Source organism: Cupressus sempervirens, chromosome 10 (assembly GCF_028749045.1).
Source record: "Cupressus sempervirens isolate cs-2001-9-10 chromosome 10, ASM2874904v1, whole genome shotgun sequence".
NCBI lineage: Eukaryota > Viridiplantae > Streptophyta > Pinopsida > Cupressales > Cupressaceae > Cupressus > Cupressus sempervirens.
In genome coordinates this window covers 660,818,836-660,839,305 of record NC_143127.1, presented here as the reverse complement: position 1 = coordinate 660,839,305, position 20,470 = coordinate 660,818,836, and the positions used below count along the sequence as shown (strand labels likewise).

At 39.3% G+C, this 20,470-nt stretch overlaps 1 protein-coding gene across 3 annotated transcripts in view; it reads right to left on the bottom strand.

The window, feature by feature from the left end:
- LOC149535566 (structural maintenance of chromosomes protein 5-like) overlaps positions 1-20,470 on the bottom strand; it is a 237,544-nt gene that overhangs the window by 173,987 nt on the left and 43,087 nt on the right. The window lies entirely within an intron of this gene.

Here is a 20,470-nt window from a genome sequence, read left to right as displayed (position 1 = left end):
ATATGTATTTAACCAAAAAAGAAATGGAAGAGAAAGTAAATCGAAAACCCTATCCATGCAGATGCATTAACTAACATCTCTTAATTATAACAAATATAATGAAAAATGAAAGAACATGATTCTCAGATGCATACAGAAATTTATTAATTTAACTAAAGAATCTAGTAATGATGAGGCCACAATGAATCAACAAGCTTGTGAATTTGATAGAAAAGGGATGCATCCCCCACTCACCAGTCCTATCCATGAAGATAAGATGAATCAACAAACAAACATTTTTTTTGTAAAAAGTAATTCTGCATGTTGCATGGTGATGTATATACATTGCCCAAGCTTGTATCACCATCCCATCCTTGATGATTTGAGGGACACATCTCTGAACCAGTGAAAATCCTCCCTTTTGATGTCTAAAACAATGATCCCTACATCAAAAGTCACATTTTTATACATGAAAAAGGAAAAAAGGACCCCTCAGCCCTCCCGATATGTGATCCACTCATCCATTCGCAAATCAAATTACCACGATCAATTTTGTACTTGCACCTGTCAAGAGGAAGAAACTATCCACATGCCTAGTACTGTAATATGAATATCTGCTCCAAACATTAACGGCACAGTAGCAACCAGTTCTTAAGCTAATCAGGCCCAAATAAGACCTCTGATCACTTCCACCACTTGGTAAATTCTATGTTTACTCCCAGCAATGATTACAACCCCACATCCCATGTAAAGGATATTGCCCAACTCTTATGCATGCCTAAGAAACAAGGAAAACCCACCCTTAAAGATGCACGGCCTGCTCTGAAATTTGTGCTCAGCAATATGCTTGTCATCACTTTCAAATGCCAGGCCCAGAACATATGTGTGTCTTGCCATGACACAAGGAGTCCATGCTAAAGAGAAACCCCCATTCCGAAGGAGTCTCACGCCCATAAGGAAGGCTCATGCTAGGTATAAAGAATCACCAAACAAGGCATCTCTATTCTTCTTTCACCAATATTTTGCAATATAATCAAATAACCTCCAAATTTGATAAACTCGACCTTGAATGCAACATAAAATACCTAAACAGTATCTCCAACAAACATTAGTCAAGGTAGATCTTTACCACCAAAGCCAATCTTCTCCAAGAAAGTTTTCATCATCACAAAGGCTGAGATAAGCCAAGGCTGATCTCCTAAACCACAAGGATTTTCGGACAGAGAAATAATAAACTTCAGCATAATGAAAATGAGCTTCAAATGCCTTTTTATTAACTCAAGTCCAACGCCCAAATCAGGCTTTTGAAATCTTTCAATTCAGCTTTATCCACTTCTTGTGTCTCCCTATATTGGTGTCCACCCCCAAAAAGAACTTTATTTGAAAATTTAAAACCTTATTACTCCCTACATGTACATATGAAGTCAATTTATTAAATTAAATAAAGTTAAATATTTAATTTAACTTTAATACTTTAACATTATTAAAATTAATCTGTTAAAGCCTTATATAAGTCTGCAAGATCATTAATCAAACACCGACTACCAATAGTAACACAGCCAAGAACCAATCAAATTTATAAGGTGAAAACTGATGTAGACATGAGCTCATTATATAAATAGCAATATTCTCCAAGGACTAAAAGGAACAAACCTACAAAACCCAAAAATTATTACTGCCATAAAAGCACTTACTATAAAAGTGTTTTCCAAGGACCAAAAAGAACACCTAGAAAAACTCATAAAGACTAAAGCCGTGCAAGAACTTACTATAAAAAGTAGTGTGCTCTAGTAACCAAAGTGAACAAACCCAAAATATCCCAAAATGATTAGCGCCATGCGAAAACTAATTATGAATAGCAGTGTTCTTCAAGAACCAAAGGAAAAAAACCCAAAAAGATTAGTGCCATACAAGTAATAACTATAAATAGCAGTTGATGCCGAAACCCACTGAAATACAGAACGGAGCTCACACCCACCAAGAACATCAAAACACTTCAAGTGAAACTAGAAACCTCCAAGAAGCCATAGAAATTGACCAATGCTTACAAAATAGAATGGCTTAAAAATGGTGAGAATACAAGGAATGCTTTAAATCAGGTGCAACTATATAGCTAGGATGAGTGTTGATTCACTTTAGTTTTCCATATCCGTCGGTGGGTGTTCTGGATCATCAACTACCATATGTAGGTTTTTTTGGCCTAGAGTTGCATTTGCATGCTCATTAAATCTTGATTTCCAACCTTCAAACCATTGATTATGTCTCTGAAAGCCAGTTGTGTTACTCTTGATCTTCAAAGAGGACTGCCTCTTTGTGTCCCCTAAAGTTTGACACTGTTGATATTTCAATAGAAACTTACTTCAATCTATGAAAACATAAACTTGGTATTAAAAAGGCACTCTAATTCCTTACCTCTTGGTAGTAACATATCCATTATAATCAAGATTGCTATGAGTCACAAGCCCAGCTGGCTAGCCAAAAAATAATTTGATACCAAAAATTTCCAATCAAATTATGTTTGCATTTCAACCAGCATTAATTCAAATTTTCAAATGTCAATATATTCATATTGGAATCTAAGCAATTCTCTACAGCAATTTTCTCAGTAGACAGGGAATTGAGCAAAAGATTAAAAAACCAATGGAAGGTGATGTACTGATACAAAGAAAGAATGACAATGCTTCTACCGTGTCATAAATTCCATACTTGTAAAACTTAACAAGCTAAGTTAACGTCCCCTTTTTATGACTATCTGGACACTACGTAAATTACTGAATTCCTTCTTCAATTATCTACTTAGTGCAATGTGATGGAGATGAATATGTGTGACTTACTGTATGTATGAGTAAAACAACAATGAATTACAGTGATAATGAATAATATATATGATTGGTAATTCTAAATGCCACAATAATGGAATATCACTGAGTTCCAAATACTATTACAATGCAATGATAATGCAGTGGTAACTATATCAACATGTACCATGACTGGTTTTTCCAAATGTAATAATCAATCCTTGGCAGATCAAAGTAATGTTCTAGTATATATAGTTCCAAATACTATTGCAATGCAATGATAATGCAGTGATAACTATATCAACATGTAACATGACTGGTTTTTCCAAATGCAATAATCAATCCTTGGCAGATCAAAGTAATGTTCTAGTATATATATATATAGGCTGTTTCTGATCTAGCAATGTATCTGTATGCACATTACCCTGTGAGTCATCTCTGATCTTTTGTATAATATATGCTGCAAGTTACAGAGTAAACAATATCTGGCAGAAGTATGCTGTCTCAAATGTTTTGATATTAAATATGCAAATAACTTTGCACAGGAGTCGTCTCTGATATATCTTACATATTATATGCTCTATAATGATGCTGTCTCTTATATGCAATTGATAAGCTTGCACCAAAGGGATTGCTCTAGCAACCAACTATTGTCGGTAAATTCTATATTGTAGCCAATGGGTAGAATTGTATCCAAAAGGGCGCGTGATAGTTGAATCACCCCTTTAGGAAAGTATATGTACACCATCCAGAAGGAACTAATCATCATAATCATATTGTACGCATTGGAGTGCATATTGTGTATATGAATAGAGTATCCGTTCTGTGATATATCTTACTCTACTACATGCGATAACTATCCTTTTACATTGTAAAGTAAACATTTGGCGCCGTTGCCAGTCAAACCTAGAACAAAGGAAGTGTTATGAAGATTAATTTGAATCTGCTTAATAAAGGTAGGAATAAGATCAAAAATAAGGATGAGATACGCACAGCACAGGAAGTATTAATTTTAGCACAACAGGTGGAGCGCAAACAAAAGTTTCAACAGCTTACTGACAGACACCAAGGAGGTGAAGGAGCACAGACGGAGGGAGTGCATTCACCTAGCAGACCGAGGAGTGCTGAGGAATTGCTAGAAGAAACTCGACAGCAATTGAATTTGGTGGAAGAGACAAGGGAGGAGTTCCTTAACTTGTATACTCCGAGGGTAGAGAATCCGAACGGACGGGAAGTAACTCGCATGGCTCAAAGTGCCGAAGGAGCACGAGCGTGGAGTGAACTCTTCGTTCTCGATACACCCGACGAACCGATACAGGCAGAGAATCAAACAACTTCGCTTGAGGAAGATCTTTTCTCACCGGGTAACGCGGTTGTCCAAAGTAGGGTGGTTGTCCGAAGCAGCGCGGATGCGTAGAACAATGCAGGTACTCAGAACAACTCCGGTGCTCAGAACAGCACAGGAACACAGCAAGTACCACAGAATCAAAAGAAAGTTGCAATGGCAGGACCAAAGGAAAAATTGTCAAAGTTCAACAATGATGGGATGGCAGATTTGATTAGACACTGCAAAACATGTGAAACAATATGGATGGCAAATGGTGTAACAGACCAAGATGACTAGGCTTGACAGTTCCCGACAACCCTACGGGGTGTAGCGATTGATTGGTTTTCGGATGCCAATTAGCAGAAACTAACTACATAGACAGAAGTCAGGAAGGAATTCATTGCAGAGTTCTAACTACTAAGGGACGATAATGAAATTGTCGCAAAAATATAAAATACGAAGCAGGGAAAGAATGAAGCGATCCATGTGTATGCAAGAAGGCTGAAAGAGTTGGTGGGGAAGATGGAGAGCCAACCAGCAGACCGATTAAAGAAAAGATGGTTTGTTGAAGGGCTATGGCCGGCACTAAAGAAAAAAATGAAAATTGTACCTCTAGCATTGTACATAGATGCGTATAATCAGGCGATGGATCTGAAGAGCGAGTAAAAAAAAGCAAAAATAAGAAACACAAATTGTCGAACTCAAACAATTCATCTTCTGAAAGTAACAGCAAGGACCAAGAATCAAGTAAGAAAGTTCGAGCATTGCAGAAGGATATGTTACAGATGACGAAGGAATTTAAAAATCTAAAAAAGAATCCTGACTCGGTGAAAGGGGAATTGTGGTGTATGGACTGTAAGGAGGAGGGCCACACAAAGGGTTCCTACCCGAAAAACAATTTTGCGATCTCTGCCAAATTGCAGGGCATTCCACCAAAGAATGCCCATTCAATATGAAGTCAAAGGGACACAAGCAAGTGTTATTGACGTAGGAAGTGTCCACTGGAACAAACATGAACAACAATGCAACCTTAGGAGGATACCATAATAATAACCAACGCGGACGAAGTGGTGACAATAATAATAATAACAATAATAGGGTCCGAAGTCAGATACAGTACAACTCAAGTGGATGCCGATGATATAATGCCGTGCATGCAACCTCTGGGAACACTTCACCAGAGAGTGTAACATGAAGGAAACGCCACAACTATTGTGCAGATGGTGCGGTCTGGGAGACCATGAGGATTCGAAATGCCCTGGGGTGAACTTGTTAAGCATCAAAGCATGTGATGAGAAGATACTAGCCATCACTCGCGAACAAGCAAAGAAGGCAATGTACCTAGATGCAAAGGAAGAAAAGAAGACGTTGCAACACGCACGAATGAAGTTGGGAAAACAAATGGAAATGGAAAAATTACAAACAAAAGACATTGTCGGCACCTCAAAGAGGAACCTGGCAGAACAAAATATTATAAGACAGGTAATGCAAATGGAAGATACTATGAAATTAAATGACCTTATTACAACGCCTCAGTTGCGGATGGCAATACTGAACATGACACCACTTCCGAAAGCAATGGAAGAGACAGGAAACGATGGCAGCAGAGCAACTGCAACAGACCCAATGCTATTGGCACTCACTACAGGAAGACATCTTGCAGTAGTAGAGATGGGTATCTTGGGAACCATACTCATGGACACAATCATAGACGGAGGATCACGAGTAAACGTACTACCGAAGGATGTATGGAAAAAGTTGGGACAACCAACATTGTGGCCACCTACATTTCAACTACTCACTGTTGATCAGCACGGAATGAAGCCCTTAGGGATCCAGATGGCACAACCTGTAACTATCGGCACACAACCATTCATGTTGGATTTTGTGGTCATCCCATTAAAAAGAAAAGGGTATGATGCCATCCTTGGATGGGGCTAGCTGGTACAGGCGAAGGTGAAACATGATTGGAAATGAAATACCTTGTCCATGGAATGCAAAGGCCGAAGATTTGTAATCAACTTACACACACAGATGATAGGTGAGGAGGCAGCGTCGTCGCATTCCAAAGGCAAAGGTGAAGGGGACAATGAGGGGAAGAAGAGAATGGAACCTGATGACGAGGGAGTATTGAAACTAGGAGGGTCTAACGATGATGACTTGGACTCGGCAAATGGCCTACTCCATTGGCAGATAGAAGACTAAGAGCTCTTTCCGAGCTATAATATGTTAATGGTCGACAAAGGTAATAAAGGAGAGGAAAATGAATGTCCAAAAGAATACAAAGAAACGAAAGAAGGAAAGGTGGTTATGGCTAAAGCTAAAAGAAAAAACATACCATATGGCCAGTACAAGAGGAAGAACATACTATACGAACCCAGCAAAAGAAAAGATTCCACTATACGGTACAAGTTGAACAGACAACGCAGAAAGAAAAGGTAACACTGCACCACGGATTTAGTAGAAAGGTGTTGGCAGCAAGGAAAACACATCATACCAAAGATGAAGGGCTTAATAAAAACTTCAACAGTACAGAGTGAAGGTTCTAGAATCAAGAATACAGTTATTGACGACAAGGAGTGGCAGCCGACGGAATTCATGCTACCAAGTTTAAGAATCACGATTGAAAATAAGTTAGGAGATATGGAAAGTCTGAGGTAGATTGTATAATTTAAATAAACTGGATGAGCAACAATTGCAGGCACAATGGGCCACGAAAGTTACACAAAACAGGTTTAAAGCATGACATGACAAGCATTTAAAATTGAACAAATTTCAAACAAGACAATTAGTTTTAAAGCATAATGGGTGTAACAAGATCAGACCAGGCAAATTTAAAGTTAAATGGGTCGGACTATACAAGATCAAAAAAGTTTGTGATAATGGGGCAATAAAATTATGGACGCTTGATGGAAAGGAAGTAGTCGATGCAATGAATGGGTCGAAGCTAAAAGTCTATCATGAGAGAAATAACATGTGTCTGCGAACGAACACTTCAGAGACAGTATAAAAGGGAATAAAAAGCAGTAATGTATATGTCAGATAAGTAGATGTAAATAATGTATAAAGATTAAGCATTAGTAAATATAAAAGAAAATTATAATATGTATTGGAGCAACAATAAAATATAAGCTAAAGACTATATGAGGTACTGTACGGCTAGTAAAGACTTGTCTACAGGAGATAACCATACCATACGGCTACAATGAAACATATGTATGAGTGCAAGAGGAGATTAGAGTCACCATAGGATCACCAAGGAGGAAGAAAATGATACCGTACAGTCATTAAGAGGAAGTAAAGCTCACCATATGGTAATAAGGAGATATAGCAGATCGTACGACCGCACAGTATGAGGGAAGCATTATAAACTAAACGACATATAACCACCGCACGGCCACCAATGGAGAATAGAGGATATCGTATGGAAAAGCATCGTTAAGGGTAAGAGACAATTCGTACAGACAAGTAGAAGGAGAAAGCCATACGGCCATACGCCAAGAGAAACACTTGTGTTACCGTACGAAAGAGGAGATCACCTGTAGGCAAAGAATGGATATTGTGCAGCCCGAAAGAGGTAAAATAAATACCGTACAACCAATTTAGACAAAAGTACAGACTGGGAAGCCAAAGTTGTAAGTGTTCCTAGGCTGCCAAAGTATATCATATGGTCGTACGATGTCCATTGCAGAGAACCTAGTGGCGTACAAACACACACGGACAACATGAAGTACCGTACGGACTTGGTGGTTCACTAAACAAAACACCATCGTACGACAGGAGGAAATAAGGCAAGCTAGGAGAAAAGGTTACCACACGTCCTTGGAGGTGGACGTCGTACGGCCTAGGAGACACTTGAAACACCTGAAGAAGACCTACGTACGAACAGGAGAGTGTCGTTCACCGTATGGCAGCCACAGAGAAGTTATAAAACATCATTGCACGATTGTACGACATAAATTGATACAAGGGACGACCACCGTACGGACACAAAAGAAGGGTGATAGGAGGTCCTTAAAAAAAACCCGACGACAAATCAAAATAGTTCACAATGAATAACATATGGTACCAAAGGGAAAGACATAAACAGGTAGTGAAGAAAACATAAGCAGTTGGCAGAAAGAGTATGGGATCGGAAGAAAATCACAAAAATGGTGTCTTCCATGGACTTTTGTGTGGGTTTGAGGGTGCTAATTTTGTCTTGGCCCTAGGACCCCTTTGGGGGCGTTGCCCCCTAGACCCTCGATCAGTTTAGTTATCAGTCTTGAGAAGTGTGACCAGTTGATGAGACCTGGAGTTGTTGCAGGCATGGAGTGTTTGTCTGCCAGAGGTGGAGAGAGCACTGAAGCAATGCTTTCGAGAGGGGTGTTATGCTTTGAGGCACTCAGAGTAGGTGTTGGACGTGAAGCTGTTTTGGTGGATGCATAGAGAGCTCGAGAGGAGCTGACCATCCAGTTGGAGGCAATAGAGCGACACTTGGCCCAGTATGCCCAAGAGTTGGAAGCAAAGATGGCGGCACAGGTGGCTATCAAGGTTATATTGGCTAGGGAGACAGCATTGTGTTAGCAAAGGCTACAGATGCAACGTGTTTTTGGAGATCAATTTGGTGCAGGCATGGGAGGAATGTGAATGTGATGTGACGAAAAAAGATCTATACTGCACTAACACCTCGATCAACATACCTTCACACACCTACAGGAGAAGTAGCTCCGGAGGAAGATCCTCTACAGACACAAGTGGAGGAGAGTCACCTGACACGGACTAATGGACTACCACATAGCGCTATTGACCAAATGGCAGAAGCAATAGAGAGGGCTATGGGTGCTCATCAACAGCCTCCAGTAGCGCCAGAAACAGTGACAAGAGAGGCATTCTTCGCTGATATAGCGACTCTAACGACTCAGGCTCACCAAGTAGTGGCCTTTGCAAAGATATAGGCCTTGGACTCGGTAGTAAAGGAGCTGGAGAGAATGAGATCCTTCATGAGAATAGGATGCCCGGCAACCTTTAGAGTTTGTTTTAAGGAGCGAGGGTGGCTGAGTGCGGAGACTACAGAGATGCGCTAGGATTGGGCCACTACAAGAGATCTAGGTATGGAGAGTTGAGTAGAGGCTTTGACTCAGGAGATAATCAAGATACACAGGGATGCGTATTACACCCTTCAGAGGAGCCAAGAAAACCAAGTAGCAGCGGAGAGGGCTCAGGAGGAGTAAGCTACCAAGCTAGCCGCGGAGAGGGAAGCCTGGGAATCCAAGAAGGCAGCATTGTTAGCCCGATAGAGTTAGCTACAGAAGGTGGCATTAGAGAAGGAACAATTAGCAACAGAGAAAGAGCGGGTGGCAGAGGAGAAAGAGAGAGAGCTTGGAGGAATTGCTAAAATAATGCAATTAGCTTTGGAGCTTCAGATGGAGGCTGAAGGACAATTGAAAGTACGAAAGGAGCAAGTGTATAAGCTACGAGCAAAGTTGAACGAGTTTAGAGCACGGACGGCTACTACACTAGGGACACATCCCTCTTCTTAGTGTCTAAAAATTGATTAGTTGTAATTTGAATTTTATTGTAAGGGTTGTCTCAATTTTATTGTCCAGAGACGACTTTACTTTTTGGGGGGGATGATGTTGTTGATAAATTCTATATTGTAACCAACAGGTAGAATTGTTTCCGAAAGGGCGCGTGCCAGTTGAGTCACCACTTCAGGAAAGTATATGTACACTGTCCGGAAGGGACTACTCATCATAATCGTATTGTAAGCATTGGAGTGCATATTGCGTATATGAATAAAGTATTTGTTCTATGTTATATCTTATTGTACTATATGTGATAAGTATCCTTTTACCCTGTACGGTAAACACCAACTATGCTCTTATTATTGACCGGATTCCACAAACGGAAATAAGGTTATAAAATCATTTTTTCTTCAAATCCTTCGGAAAGTCGATCAGCTTAATATAAAAATGTGTTGAAGAGGCACAATGGAAAGACGCCAATCTTCATTACCAGTAATTGCCATTTACTGATAATAACCTCTAGGATTATTGTGAGTAATTGTACATAATTGTGGATTAAAAATAATAATCAATATATGCCAAGTATCGATGGAAAATGGAAAAAGCCATCAATGAGTATGGAATCGGTGTGCACACCTTGGTGATGCAGAATTGTGGTGTGTTGGTGATGACATTAGTAGGTATATGACAGTAAACCCCCCTTAAAGTAAAAGATCCCTGATGGATCTCTTCTGCTGATCTGCTGTAATTTTATATTTTTAAATCTGTTTTCCTGTTTATTTATGTTTTCTTGCAGAACTAGACAGAAGTACAGAAAGGTCTGTTTGTTTTTGGTGGTTTTATAACATAAAAAATAATAGGGAACAGCAACCATAAAACAAGACTGAAATAAATAAGGTATTCAGTAAAAATCAAAATTATTGCAAACCGTATCAGGCAGATTTGTCTGAATTATAGAACCAAGCAATAAATCCAATGCATTTCCCAAAGCTCACATACAAATTTGATGTCAAACTGGAAGGTGAAGATTGTTCTTGAATCCAGCATACATTTAGAGGTGAAGACAAGCATTACTCTATACACCACGTGGTGTATCTGCTGCAAATGGCATCCCACAGGCTGCAATGAACCACGTCCCAACTGGAAAAATGATATGTCACGCTGAAACCCCAAATGAGAATTGATGCCTCTGTCCTTAATCACCACGCACAATGCCTAAGAGATTCAGTGCCAAAGATTGCTGAGGGCTACGTCCCAACCAATCACTAACCTAGGGTTTGCGTCCCAAACTAGAAATCACCCATTCAGAGCAGATTCATAAACAAGTTGTCAAATATGCAAAAGATGATCTTAGAATGAAGCTTCTATCTCCTTATAACCCCTCTCAATTGCAAATCGAACCCTAAGTGTCTCCAAGTGGCGTTGGGTAGTGAAAGTGTTATAATTTCTTATTTTAAAGTGGTCATGCTACTATAAAATTACCTTTTTCCTCATAAACAGAAATCTGTTCACTGAATTGCCCTAAGACCAAAGAGAAAGATTTAGAGAATTTTGAGACCTTTCCAACGAGCTATCACACCATAGGATGTGCATCCAAATGAGGCCAAAACCCCTTATTACTCCAAAATGGCTAATAACTTAACCTTATTTAATTATTAAACACTAACTTAGAAATATTAAAAATATAACCCAAATTGCCACAAAATGCCCAACTAACATCACAAATCATAAAATCATCCTGTCACCTGTCTATGACTGAAGTCGGAAATCAAAGATCCACTAGCAGTCTCATCCCTAAACTCTAGGGATGCTCCTAAAATTTAGGAAACAAGCCCTATCCCTCTGAAACTAAACCCAAAGAGTAATCTCATGGAGACCCAACCCTGGGCAAGATCATACCTCCTAAAAAGTAGGAACTGCCTCCTAAAAACAAAGAACATCTCCCAACTGATCAATAACTGCCAGAACATCGAGTCCCCAACACTGAATAACCATATTGGGTCCATATCCAACCCTGTTAGCCTACAAGACCCCACAATAAGCTAACTCACATGTCTCTGCTAAACTAAGCTAAAAGAGGGGACATGACAATCCTCCCCTCTCGGAGATGCTTGCCTACAAGCAATACAACACTAATCCTCCACTATCCCAAGCAATCCAAATACAGAGCACTGATCGACCCCAAACCTGAAGTGTCTCGTCAGGACAAACATACTCAACACTGTAAGGTGTAGAAGTGAAGTAGATCACATCGTCACAATAGAGTATCCACCCCTGAATACCCTCGCGCCCAAGAATCCAAACAAATGGCCATCCTGTCCTCTTGTCAAAATTCAGACCAGCAGCCGGTCACAAAACACTCCTGTTATGCAACTCGTCCCTAACCTCATACAATCTCCGTGACAAATCTAAGGCACCCGCTCTTGTGTGTTGAGATATTGAGGGGCATGGGGTTATGATCAAATCACTGTTACTATCTAAGTCCTGATCAATAATCATACTCCTAGCTGCTCCACCCTGAGACGAAAGTGGGCATGCCTTGAGCACGATCTTCCTTCTCCCCACCATAAACTCCAATTGTCTCTTCCTGAAATCTTGCTTGTATCTCCCCAAGTATTGCAACCACTGTACACCCAAAACTACATCCGTGCCCCCTAGATCACACATGTAAAAGTCATCTATCAAGGTATATCCCTTCATGCCTATGCTCAATTGTGGGATACCCTTGACGCATTGCAGAGTAAGACCATTGGCCACAGTCACATCGATTCCTGGAAAATTCTGTGCTTGCAGACCACATCGGTCTACCATTCTTGTATTTATAAAATTATGTGTAGACCCACTGTCCACCAAACAATACACAATATGCCCATCGATCATACCCAAGATGTAGAAGAGGTGAATCATCAGTGCACTTAACAACGTAGCCATAGTCCCCTGTGTTGCGACTACTACCTCAACATCTTCAAGCTCAATTTGGACACCATCATCTTTGTCATTTATATCCCGAACCTCCTCATCGTCCACATCTGATATGACCTCAATAAGATGTGCCTTTCCCTGCCCAACACACCTATGTCCCGGTACCCATGGCTCCTTACAAGAAAAACATAATTTCCTCCTCCTTAGTTCATTTTTAGAATCCAGGTCTATTTTGGGAGGTGGAGGTGGCGTGTCCTTAGCCTATAAAGGAGGTCTCTGTGGTGCCTGTATATTCCTCGATGGTTACTTATCAGTCTGATAAGAGATAGGAATGGTGTCCAATCTCAATGTCACATCAATAGCATCCTTAAGAGTGGCCGGCTGGAAAGAACGAACCAATCCCTTGAGCCTGTCCTGCAATCCCTCAATGAATAGCATCACACTACGCTTCTATGTCATATCATAGGCAATCCCCTCTAGATGCAACACAGCAAACTGGATAGCCTCACGCTCATGCATGGGCCGTAATGAAAGATATATATCCAGCTTCTGAACCCAAGCTTGTGCACTCGTATCTCCTGAGCCATTATATGTAGCCGATGTGATCTTCCCAGTAGCTCTATTGAGGTCATAGTTCTGCTGCTGCTGTAGTGGTCTATAACCACGATCTCCCCTGAACCTAGTTGTATCTCTATGATGTGCACAATACTGGGGAAGAGGGAAGACATCCCTAACCTCAGGGGGTAGAGCTCTCCACTCAGCTGTGGCTGCCAAAACTGACTCCTGGAACCCCACCTCTGGTAGTTCCACTTGGGCTGGCTATTCACCTGGTATGAACTGAGGAAGCAATGGTCTATTCGTAGTAGGTGTACAATAGCGATGCCGCCTCGAGGAATGAAGGGAGCTCCCAACTAAAGAACAGGACTGATGTCTGCGCTGACTACCAACCACTGAAACTGATCTACTTCGCTCGCCTCTGTGTCCACCCATCTCCAAACGCTCCAAGGTATCCTGTAATCTGTCTAAAGCCTATGCTATCCTGGGCTGAGCAGTGAATAGGGTCCGCACCATCTCTCTCTCTTCATCATCCCAATTCCTTGTACCACCCACCTGTTCTTCTGCCATAATAGGTTCCTTGTCTATTCCAAACTCTTGCTCAAGTTGAGCTCTCCTGCGCGTAAAAAATCTGTGTATCTCAGCTCTTGGATGCATAGGTTTGTATTCAATCCACCAACTAGTGACTACCCAAATGCTAATATGAATTATCAAAACTTTTGATCCAGTACCCAAATGCCAAAATAAATTTAGCCAGTACCAAGATGCTGAAATGAATTATCAAAACTTTTGATCCAGTACCCAGATGCCAAAATAAATTTAGCCAGTACCCAGATGCTGAAATGAATTATCAAAACTTTTTATCCAATACCCAGATGCCAAAATGAATTATCAAAATTTTTTAGCCAGTACCCAGATGCTGAAATCTATTGTGACAATTTCTCACAAACCCTACAGGCTGGCAAGATGTAAGCTCTGATACCACTGAAAGATCCCTGATGGATCTCTTCTGTTGATCTGCTGTAATTTTATATTTTTAAATCTGTTTTCCTGTTTATTTATGTTTTCTTGCAGAACTAGACAAAAGTGCAGAAAGGTTTGTTTGTTTTTGATGGTTTTATAACATAGAAAGGAATAGGGAACAACAACCATGAAACAAGACTGAAATAAATAAGGTATTCAGTAAAAATCAGAATTATTGCAAACCGTACCAGGCAAATTTGTCTGAATTATAGAACCAAGCAATATATCCAATGCATTTCCCAAAGCTCACATACAAATTTGATGTCAAACTGGAAGGTGAAGATTGTTCTTGAATCCAGCATACATTTGAAGGTGAATACATGCAATACTCTATACACCACGTGGTGTATTTGCTGCAATGAACCACGTCCCAACTGGAAAGATGATATGCCACGCTGAAACCCCAAATGAGAATTGATGCCTCTGTCCTTAATCACCACGCACAATGCCTAAGAGATTCAGTGCCAAAGATTGCTAAGGGCTACGTCCTAGCCAATCACTAACCTAGGGTTTGCGTCCCAGACTAGAAATCACCCATTCAGAGCAAATTCATAAACAAGTTGTCAAATATGCAAAAGATGGTCTTAGAATGAAGCTTCTATTTCCTTATAACCCCTCTCAATTGCAAATCGAACCTTAAGTGTCTCCAAGTGCCGTTGGGTAGTGAAAGTGTTATAATTTCTTATTTTAAAGTGGTCATGTTACTAGAAAATGACCTTTTTCCTCATAGACAAAAATTTGTTCACTGAATTGCCCTGAGACCAAAGAGAAAGATTTAGAGAATTTCGAGACCTTTCCAACGAGCTATCACACCATAGGATGTGCATTCGGATGAAGCCAAAAACCCCTTATTACTCCAAAATGGCTAATAACTTCGCCTTATTTAATTATTAAATGCTAACTTAGGAAATATTAAAAATATAACCCAAATAGCCACAAAATGCCCAACTGACATCACAAACCATAAAATCATCCTGTCACCTGTCTGTGACTGAAGTCGAAAATCAAGGATCCACTGGCAGTCCCATCCCTAAAATCTAGAGATGCTCCTAAAATTTAGGAAAAAAGCCCTATCCCTCTGAAACTGAACCCAAAGAGTAATCTCATGGAGACCCAACACTGGGCATGATCATACCTCCTAAAAAGTAGGAATTGCCTCCTAAAAACAAGGAACATCTCCCAACTGATCAATAACTGCCAGAACATCAAGTCCCCTACACTGAATAACCATATTGGGTCTCTATCCAACCCTGTCAGCTTACAAGACCCCATAATAAGCTGACTCACATGTCTCTGCTAGACTAAGCTAAAAGAGGGGACATCACATAAAGTTACTTTCCCACAAGCAACCTTATATTAGGATGTTGGAGAGCGTGTTCATTCTCCCAAGTGGCATCTCCTTCTAGAGGGTCTTGCCATTTTACAAAATATTCCTTGACATCTCGATTCCTTAGCCTCTTTTCTCGAGTGCTGATAATTCTCTTTGGTTGGACAATCAATTTCCCATTATCATTGAAAAGCTAAGTTACCAGATTCTCTCTTGGGCCTGAGAATTCCTAGTTCAATTCTATCAAAAGTCTGCCACAGGAACCAAATTTCGTTGGGAATTCTCTACGAGTAACCCAGGCAGAATTCAAATGACTTTTGGGCGACTTTGGTTTCCTGAAGAGGAACTTGGACAGAATTTTGGAAAATTTTGAGAGAATTTAGTTGAAAAACACCCTACGTTTACTTTTTTAGAAAGTTTTTTCTGGTCAAAGTAGACTTAAGCACATGACTAAATTCAAACTACTAATCATATTTAATTGGAATTAAATGCTATTTTAGAAGAGGAATCCAGATGTATAAAAGTGTCACAAATCTATTATGGAATGTATGTAATACACCACAATTCATGCATATAGCCTAACATGTATAGCAAACTATGGATAATTCTAGATCCAAAGCCTACTTTCTTGGCTTCATCCAATCTAATCCAAAGCTGCTTATTTTGAATCATTTAGTATGATAATTGATGTATGAAGCTTACAATATGGTAACAATGACAACCTTTGCCTTAAAATGGGCCTGTACCGTTACTTTTTGTGCTACATATTTGCAACAGCAGAATGATGATGATTTCTTTGATGGTTTTTTATGATAGTTGACTATTAACGTTGACAATATTCTTTTTAAACTGAAACATTGACACGGTGGTGTATTTTTGTATGTTGTTTTACTATCAGGATAGTGGTGTATGAAATTATTTGCTGCTGCATCTATGTACATATATATATTTCAATTTTTAAAATATTCTTGTATGTACGGACCCAAAACGAATCCGAGCCCAACCCCAAACAACTTTGAATGAATTTCGAACCCGAATCTGAACCGGCAACTTAGGTTAAATAGGGAGGGTAGAAGAGCTCTTGTCATGATTTCCTAAGGCCCTTTTGAGGCAGGACACATGGAAGACATTGTAAATTTTACTTTAGCCAAGCAGATTTATGTTAACTTTGTAGTTGCACTTAGATTCAATCTTGAGATACATTGTTGATGGTAAATCATCATTAGATAAATATTCTTGTATATATATTATATTATATATTACATATATTATATTATATATATAATAAAATATATTATACATATGGTTATTTATATTATTAATATATTAACTAATGATGATTAACTATAGAGACATATGTCTCCTCATGAGACATGTCTCTTCTCATATTTATGAGTCTTCAAATCTGCATTTGGAACACATCAATTACATTGGCAATGTTAGTACATTTGCAAAAAATGATCCATGTTACTCTAATGTTAGTACATTTGCAGAAAACGATCCATATTACTCAACATGGTATCAAAGCCATGTTGCAAGTGTACAATATGATATGGTCAACCTAAATACTACAAAGGATCTATCATTTATTTTTCAATTTCGGGGACAACATTTCTAGCGCCTCATATTGACATCGCTCCTCCTTAGCCCATGTGGCATTAGCAGAGCACGCAACACATCATCAGTGACTTAGGAGAATCAATCACTAATCTGGGTTGATCAATACTTCCAGTGCGTGTCGATATTTACTAGCAAGCTCCCTGGATGTATGAAGGTAGGCTTGTCTGTCACCCAATATCTCCTCTCTCTCGTCACCCAACATCAGTAACCATTCTAGAAATGCAGCCATGCTACATGATCTAACTAGGTACTCGGGTATACAAACTTCACAATAAATGAATGTTGTTGTGTGGGTCTCCTCTGAACATTGAAAAATATGAAGACGTGGTTAATCAATTTGCAACATACAAAGGATTTGATGATGCGATGATCAAGACTATCAAAATAGAGATCAGAATATTGTAGTACACACAACCACACTTCTTTTATTTGCCTGGTCTCTTATATCAAAGGATCATCAATGAAAGTATGTTGCCAAAGATCAAATATGTGTACACGACTATATTTCACTGACTTTGAATGGTGAATGAACAAGTATATCCTCAAGTTAGTGTCGTGAGCGACTAAGGATGGAACTGTTGTATAGTGTAGCAATAATATGAAAAGAAGACATCAAACAATGAAGGGAAAATCTTCAAACATTGCAGAGGAGACTTAGAGACTATTGGGAGGAACAAATAACTAGTCAGTGCCCAAATTGAGACACATACGATCGGCATCCAAGTGAAGTCCAAAGCAAAGAAGAGAACGGAGATTGTGAAAGGATAATAATAAGCAAAGGACGCAAACATTTAATTCACAACCAGAATATACGAATTGGATTATGAAGTGGTGGCATCGTGATTTTATACGAAAGTCACGTCAAAGAGAATGGAGATCGAAGCGAACAAGGGGTGAGGTATGCAGTCATCGAAGGAAAACATAAATAAGGGACGCATGCATTTGAATAAACCCTGGGTCAACGCAAATATCAAGCATATAGGTTCAAGTACAAAGCATTCAATTGGAGAGAGCATTAAAATACAGAACAATCAGTGACTCATTTGCCAACATTCAACCATCGACGACAGGTAAAAAGGTTGCGGGTCATTTGGGTAAGGACACATATATTATATTGTTTATTAAATTCATTGACATCCTTTCAAGATTATATACATTCATGTTATTTAAATGCAGTAAGCTTATCCAATATATATATTTATATATAGTTACTTATAAATAATAAACTTTATTTAAATATAATAAACTTATCACTATGTATAAATGATATTGTGTGAAATATGTCTAAACTACAGTTATGAAAAAAAAATCTATTAGCAACTTTGATAAACCAAATACAAATTGAGTAAGATGAACACGAAGGATTATGCAATGTGTCTTATGAAGTAACAGTAAGACGAACACGAAGCATCAAGTGTTCACATGGAAAAAGGAATAATATATTAGTCCAAGTATTGGCGCAGGCCACCCAAAAATGAAAAAGACAACTCACAGGAAGTCAAACTCCTTATTAGCTCGGTTATATGATAGGCAAAGCTGGATAAATAGTGAGAGATGATTAATATTCAACTATTGCATCAGACAAATACAACCTTTATTTTATTCAAAATTTCTACAATTGGCAAACCAAGATTTCAGTGAGCAGAATAGAGGGATTGACATACATAGGGACAAAACCTAGTTGGCAGTCAACATTTTGATATCAATATCCGATCAAAACATATATGTGGATCTAGTCAGCCATGGAAAGGGGAATACATTGGTCGATTTCCAACATTGAGGAGAACCTGCACATGTTGTCAACTCGCACTCAACACCATATGTCACAACGACTCAGAATTTTTAAGCCTAGGTAGAGAAAAAGAGTACCGAACGATGATAATTGAACAAAGAAAAGAGAATTATATGGAGTAAGAACAAGCAAGGAGTCAACATCATTCATACCTACCGATAAAACGATATAAGGGAATCGTCATACCCTGAATAAGCATGGATCAAACAAAGGAATGATTCCCAGTCACCCAACAATAGAATGTGCTCTTTTGCAGTAGGCAACTATAAAGGTTTACTTTGAAATCTTAGGGATATTACAGTGGTATAATAAGGTTTTTTGTGAAATCCCCTTATTTTATAAGAACTTGGTTGGGATGTTATGACCACATCGGAGCTGAATCTGGAACTCAACCCTAGCACTCTTGGAGGACTTGTTACGTCTGATGAGAAACTTATCATCACAATTAGTGAAAGACTAAAGAGGGCACATGGATTTAATAGTAGTGACAAGTCAATGAATGCAACAATTCCACCATGTTTACAACATGGAAGCAGATAGTGATTTGTAGACAAGGTCACTGTGATATTTGTTTTGAAATTTGTTTTGAGCCAACAGCTTTTGTTTGCAGAACCTTGAAAAGTTTTGGCTACTTGAACACAACAATATTTTTGTGAGATTGTTGTGTGTAAGCTTGTTGTCGCTCCATCTCCAAACACATTACTCTGAGCACTTAGCAATTATTACTTGGTGAAGTGTTGCAGTTTATTATCTCTGAGTTATGTTGCAAGCTACCATAGCTATCGAAGGCAGCGATCAATAATACTAGTATCTAATTGTCCCTCCTTGTGTAGCTTGGAGAGGGTAGACAATTTGTACATTTAGAACATAAATGGTCTAAGTGATGGTCAATAATATTGCCTATGAAGACTTCATAATCTATCATGTAAAAGGACGAACCAAGAAGTATAAGAGATTGCATTCAAGGAAGAAAGATCTTGATGTGTGTAGTCATGGGGTCAAATAGTGAGTGAAAACTCTATAAAATTGAGTAAGTGGGAATTTTACATTGTGGGGGGGGGCGTGGGGGGGGGGGCCGGAAACAGTAACTAATGTTCCATTCCCATCATTTGACAAATGCTTATATGGAGACGTTTCAAGAATGTTGATATGCAGATAAGTCTTCATTATTCTTTTCTTTTTTATGGAGGGTTTAGACTTGCAAGGCAGCCCAATGAGGCACGAAGCCTGCAAGCTACCAACCAGCAAAGGCCACCACATAGCCATTTTAGGAACCTGATACGGGCCCACTCGTGCCTGAAACCTCTTCGGCTTAGAGCCAAGGACTGAAGGGCATCCACGCCGTCAAAATCACCCGAGGAACTGTAATGTCCCCTTTTTCTAAGACATTATAATTCGGTGTTGCCGGCTCACTTCACCTTGGTTTCAAGGGCGAAAAAGTTCTTTACAGGGTTCAGTTCGAGTTTTGGCCTAGACATTTCTAGTTTCAGGCCCATCAGTGCAGTTTTGGCAAGTTGTCTGGATACTTACTATTTTTAGTAAGTAAGCACAGCTTAGGATTCTTGGTATCTCAGTGTTGGTTTGGAAGCATCTCGTCAAGAGCTTTCCAACGAGCTATTG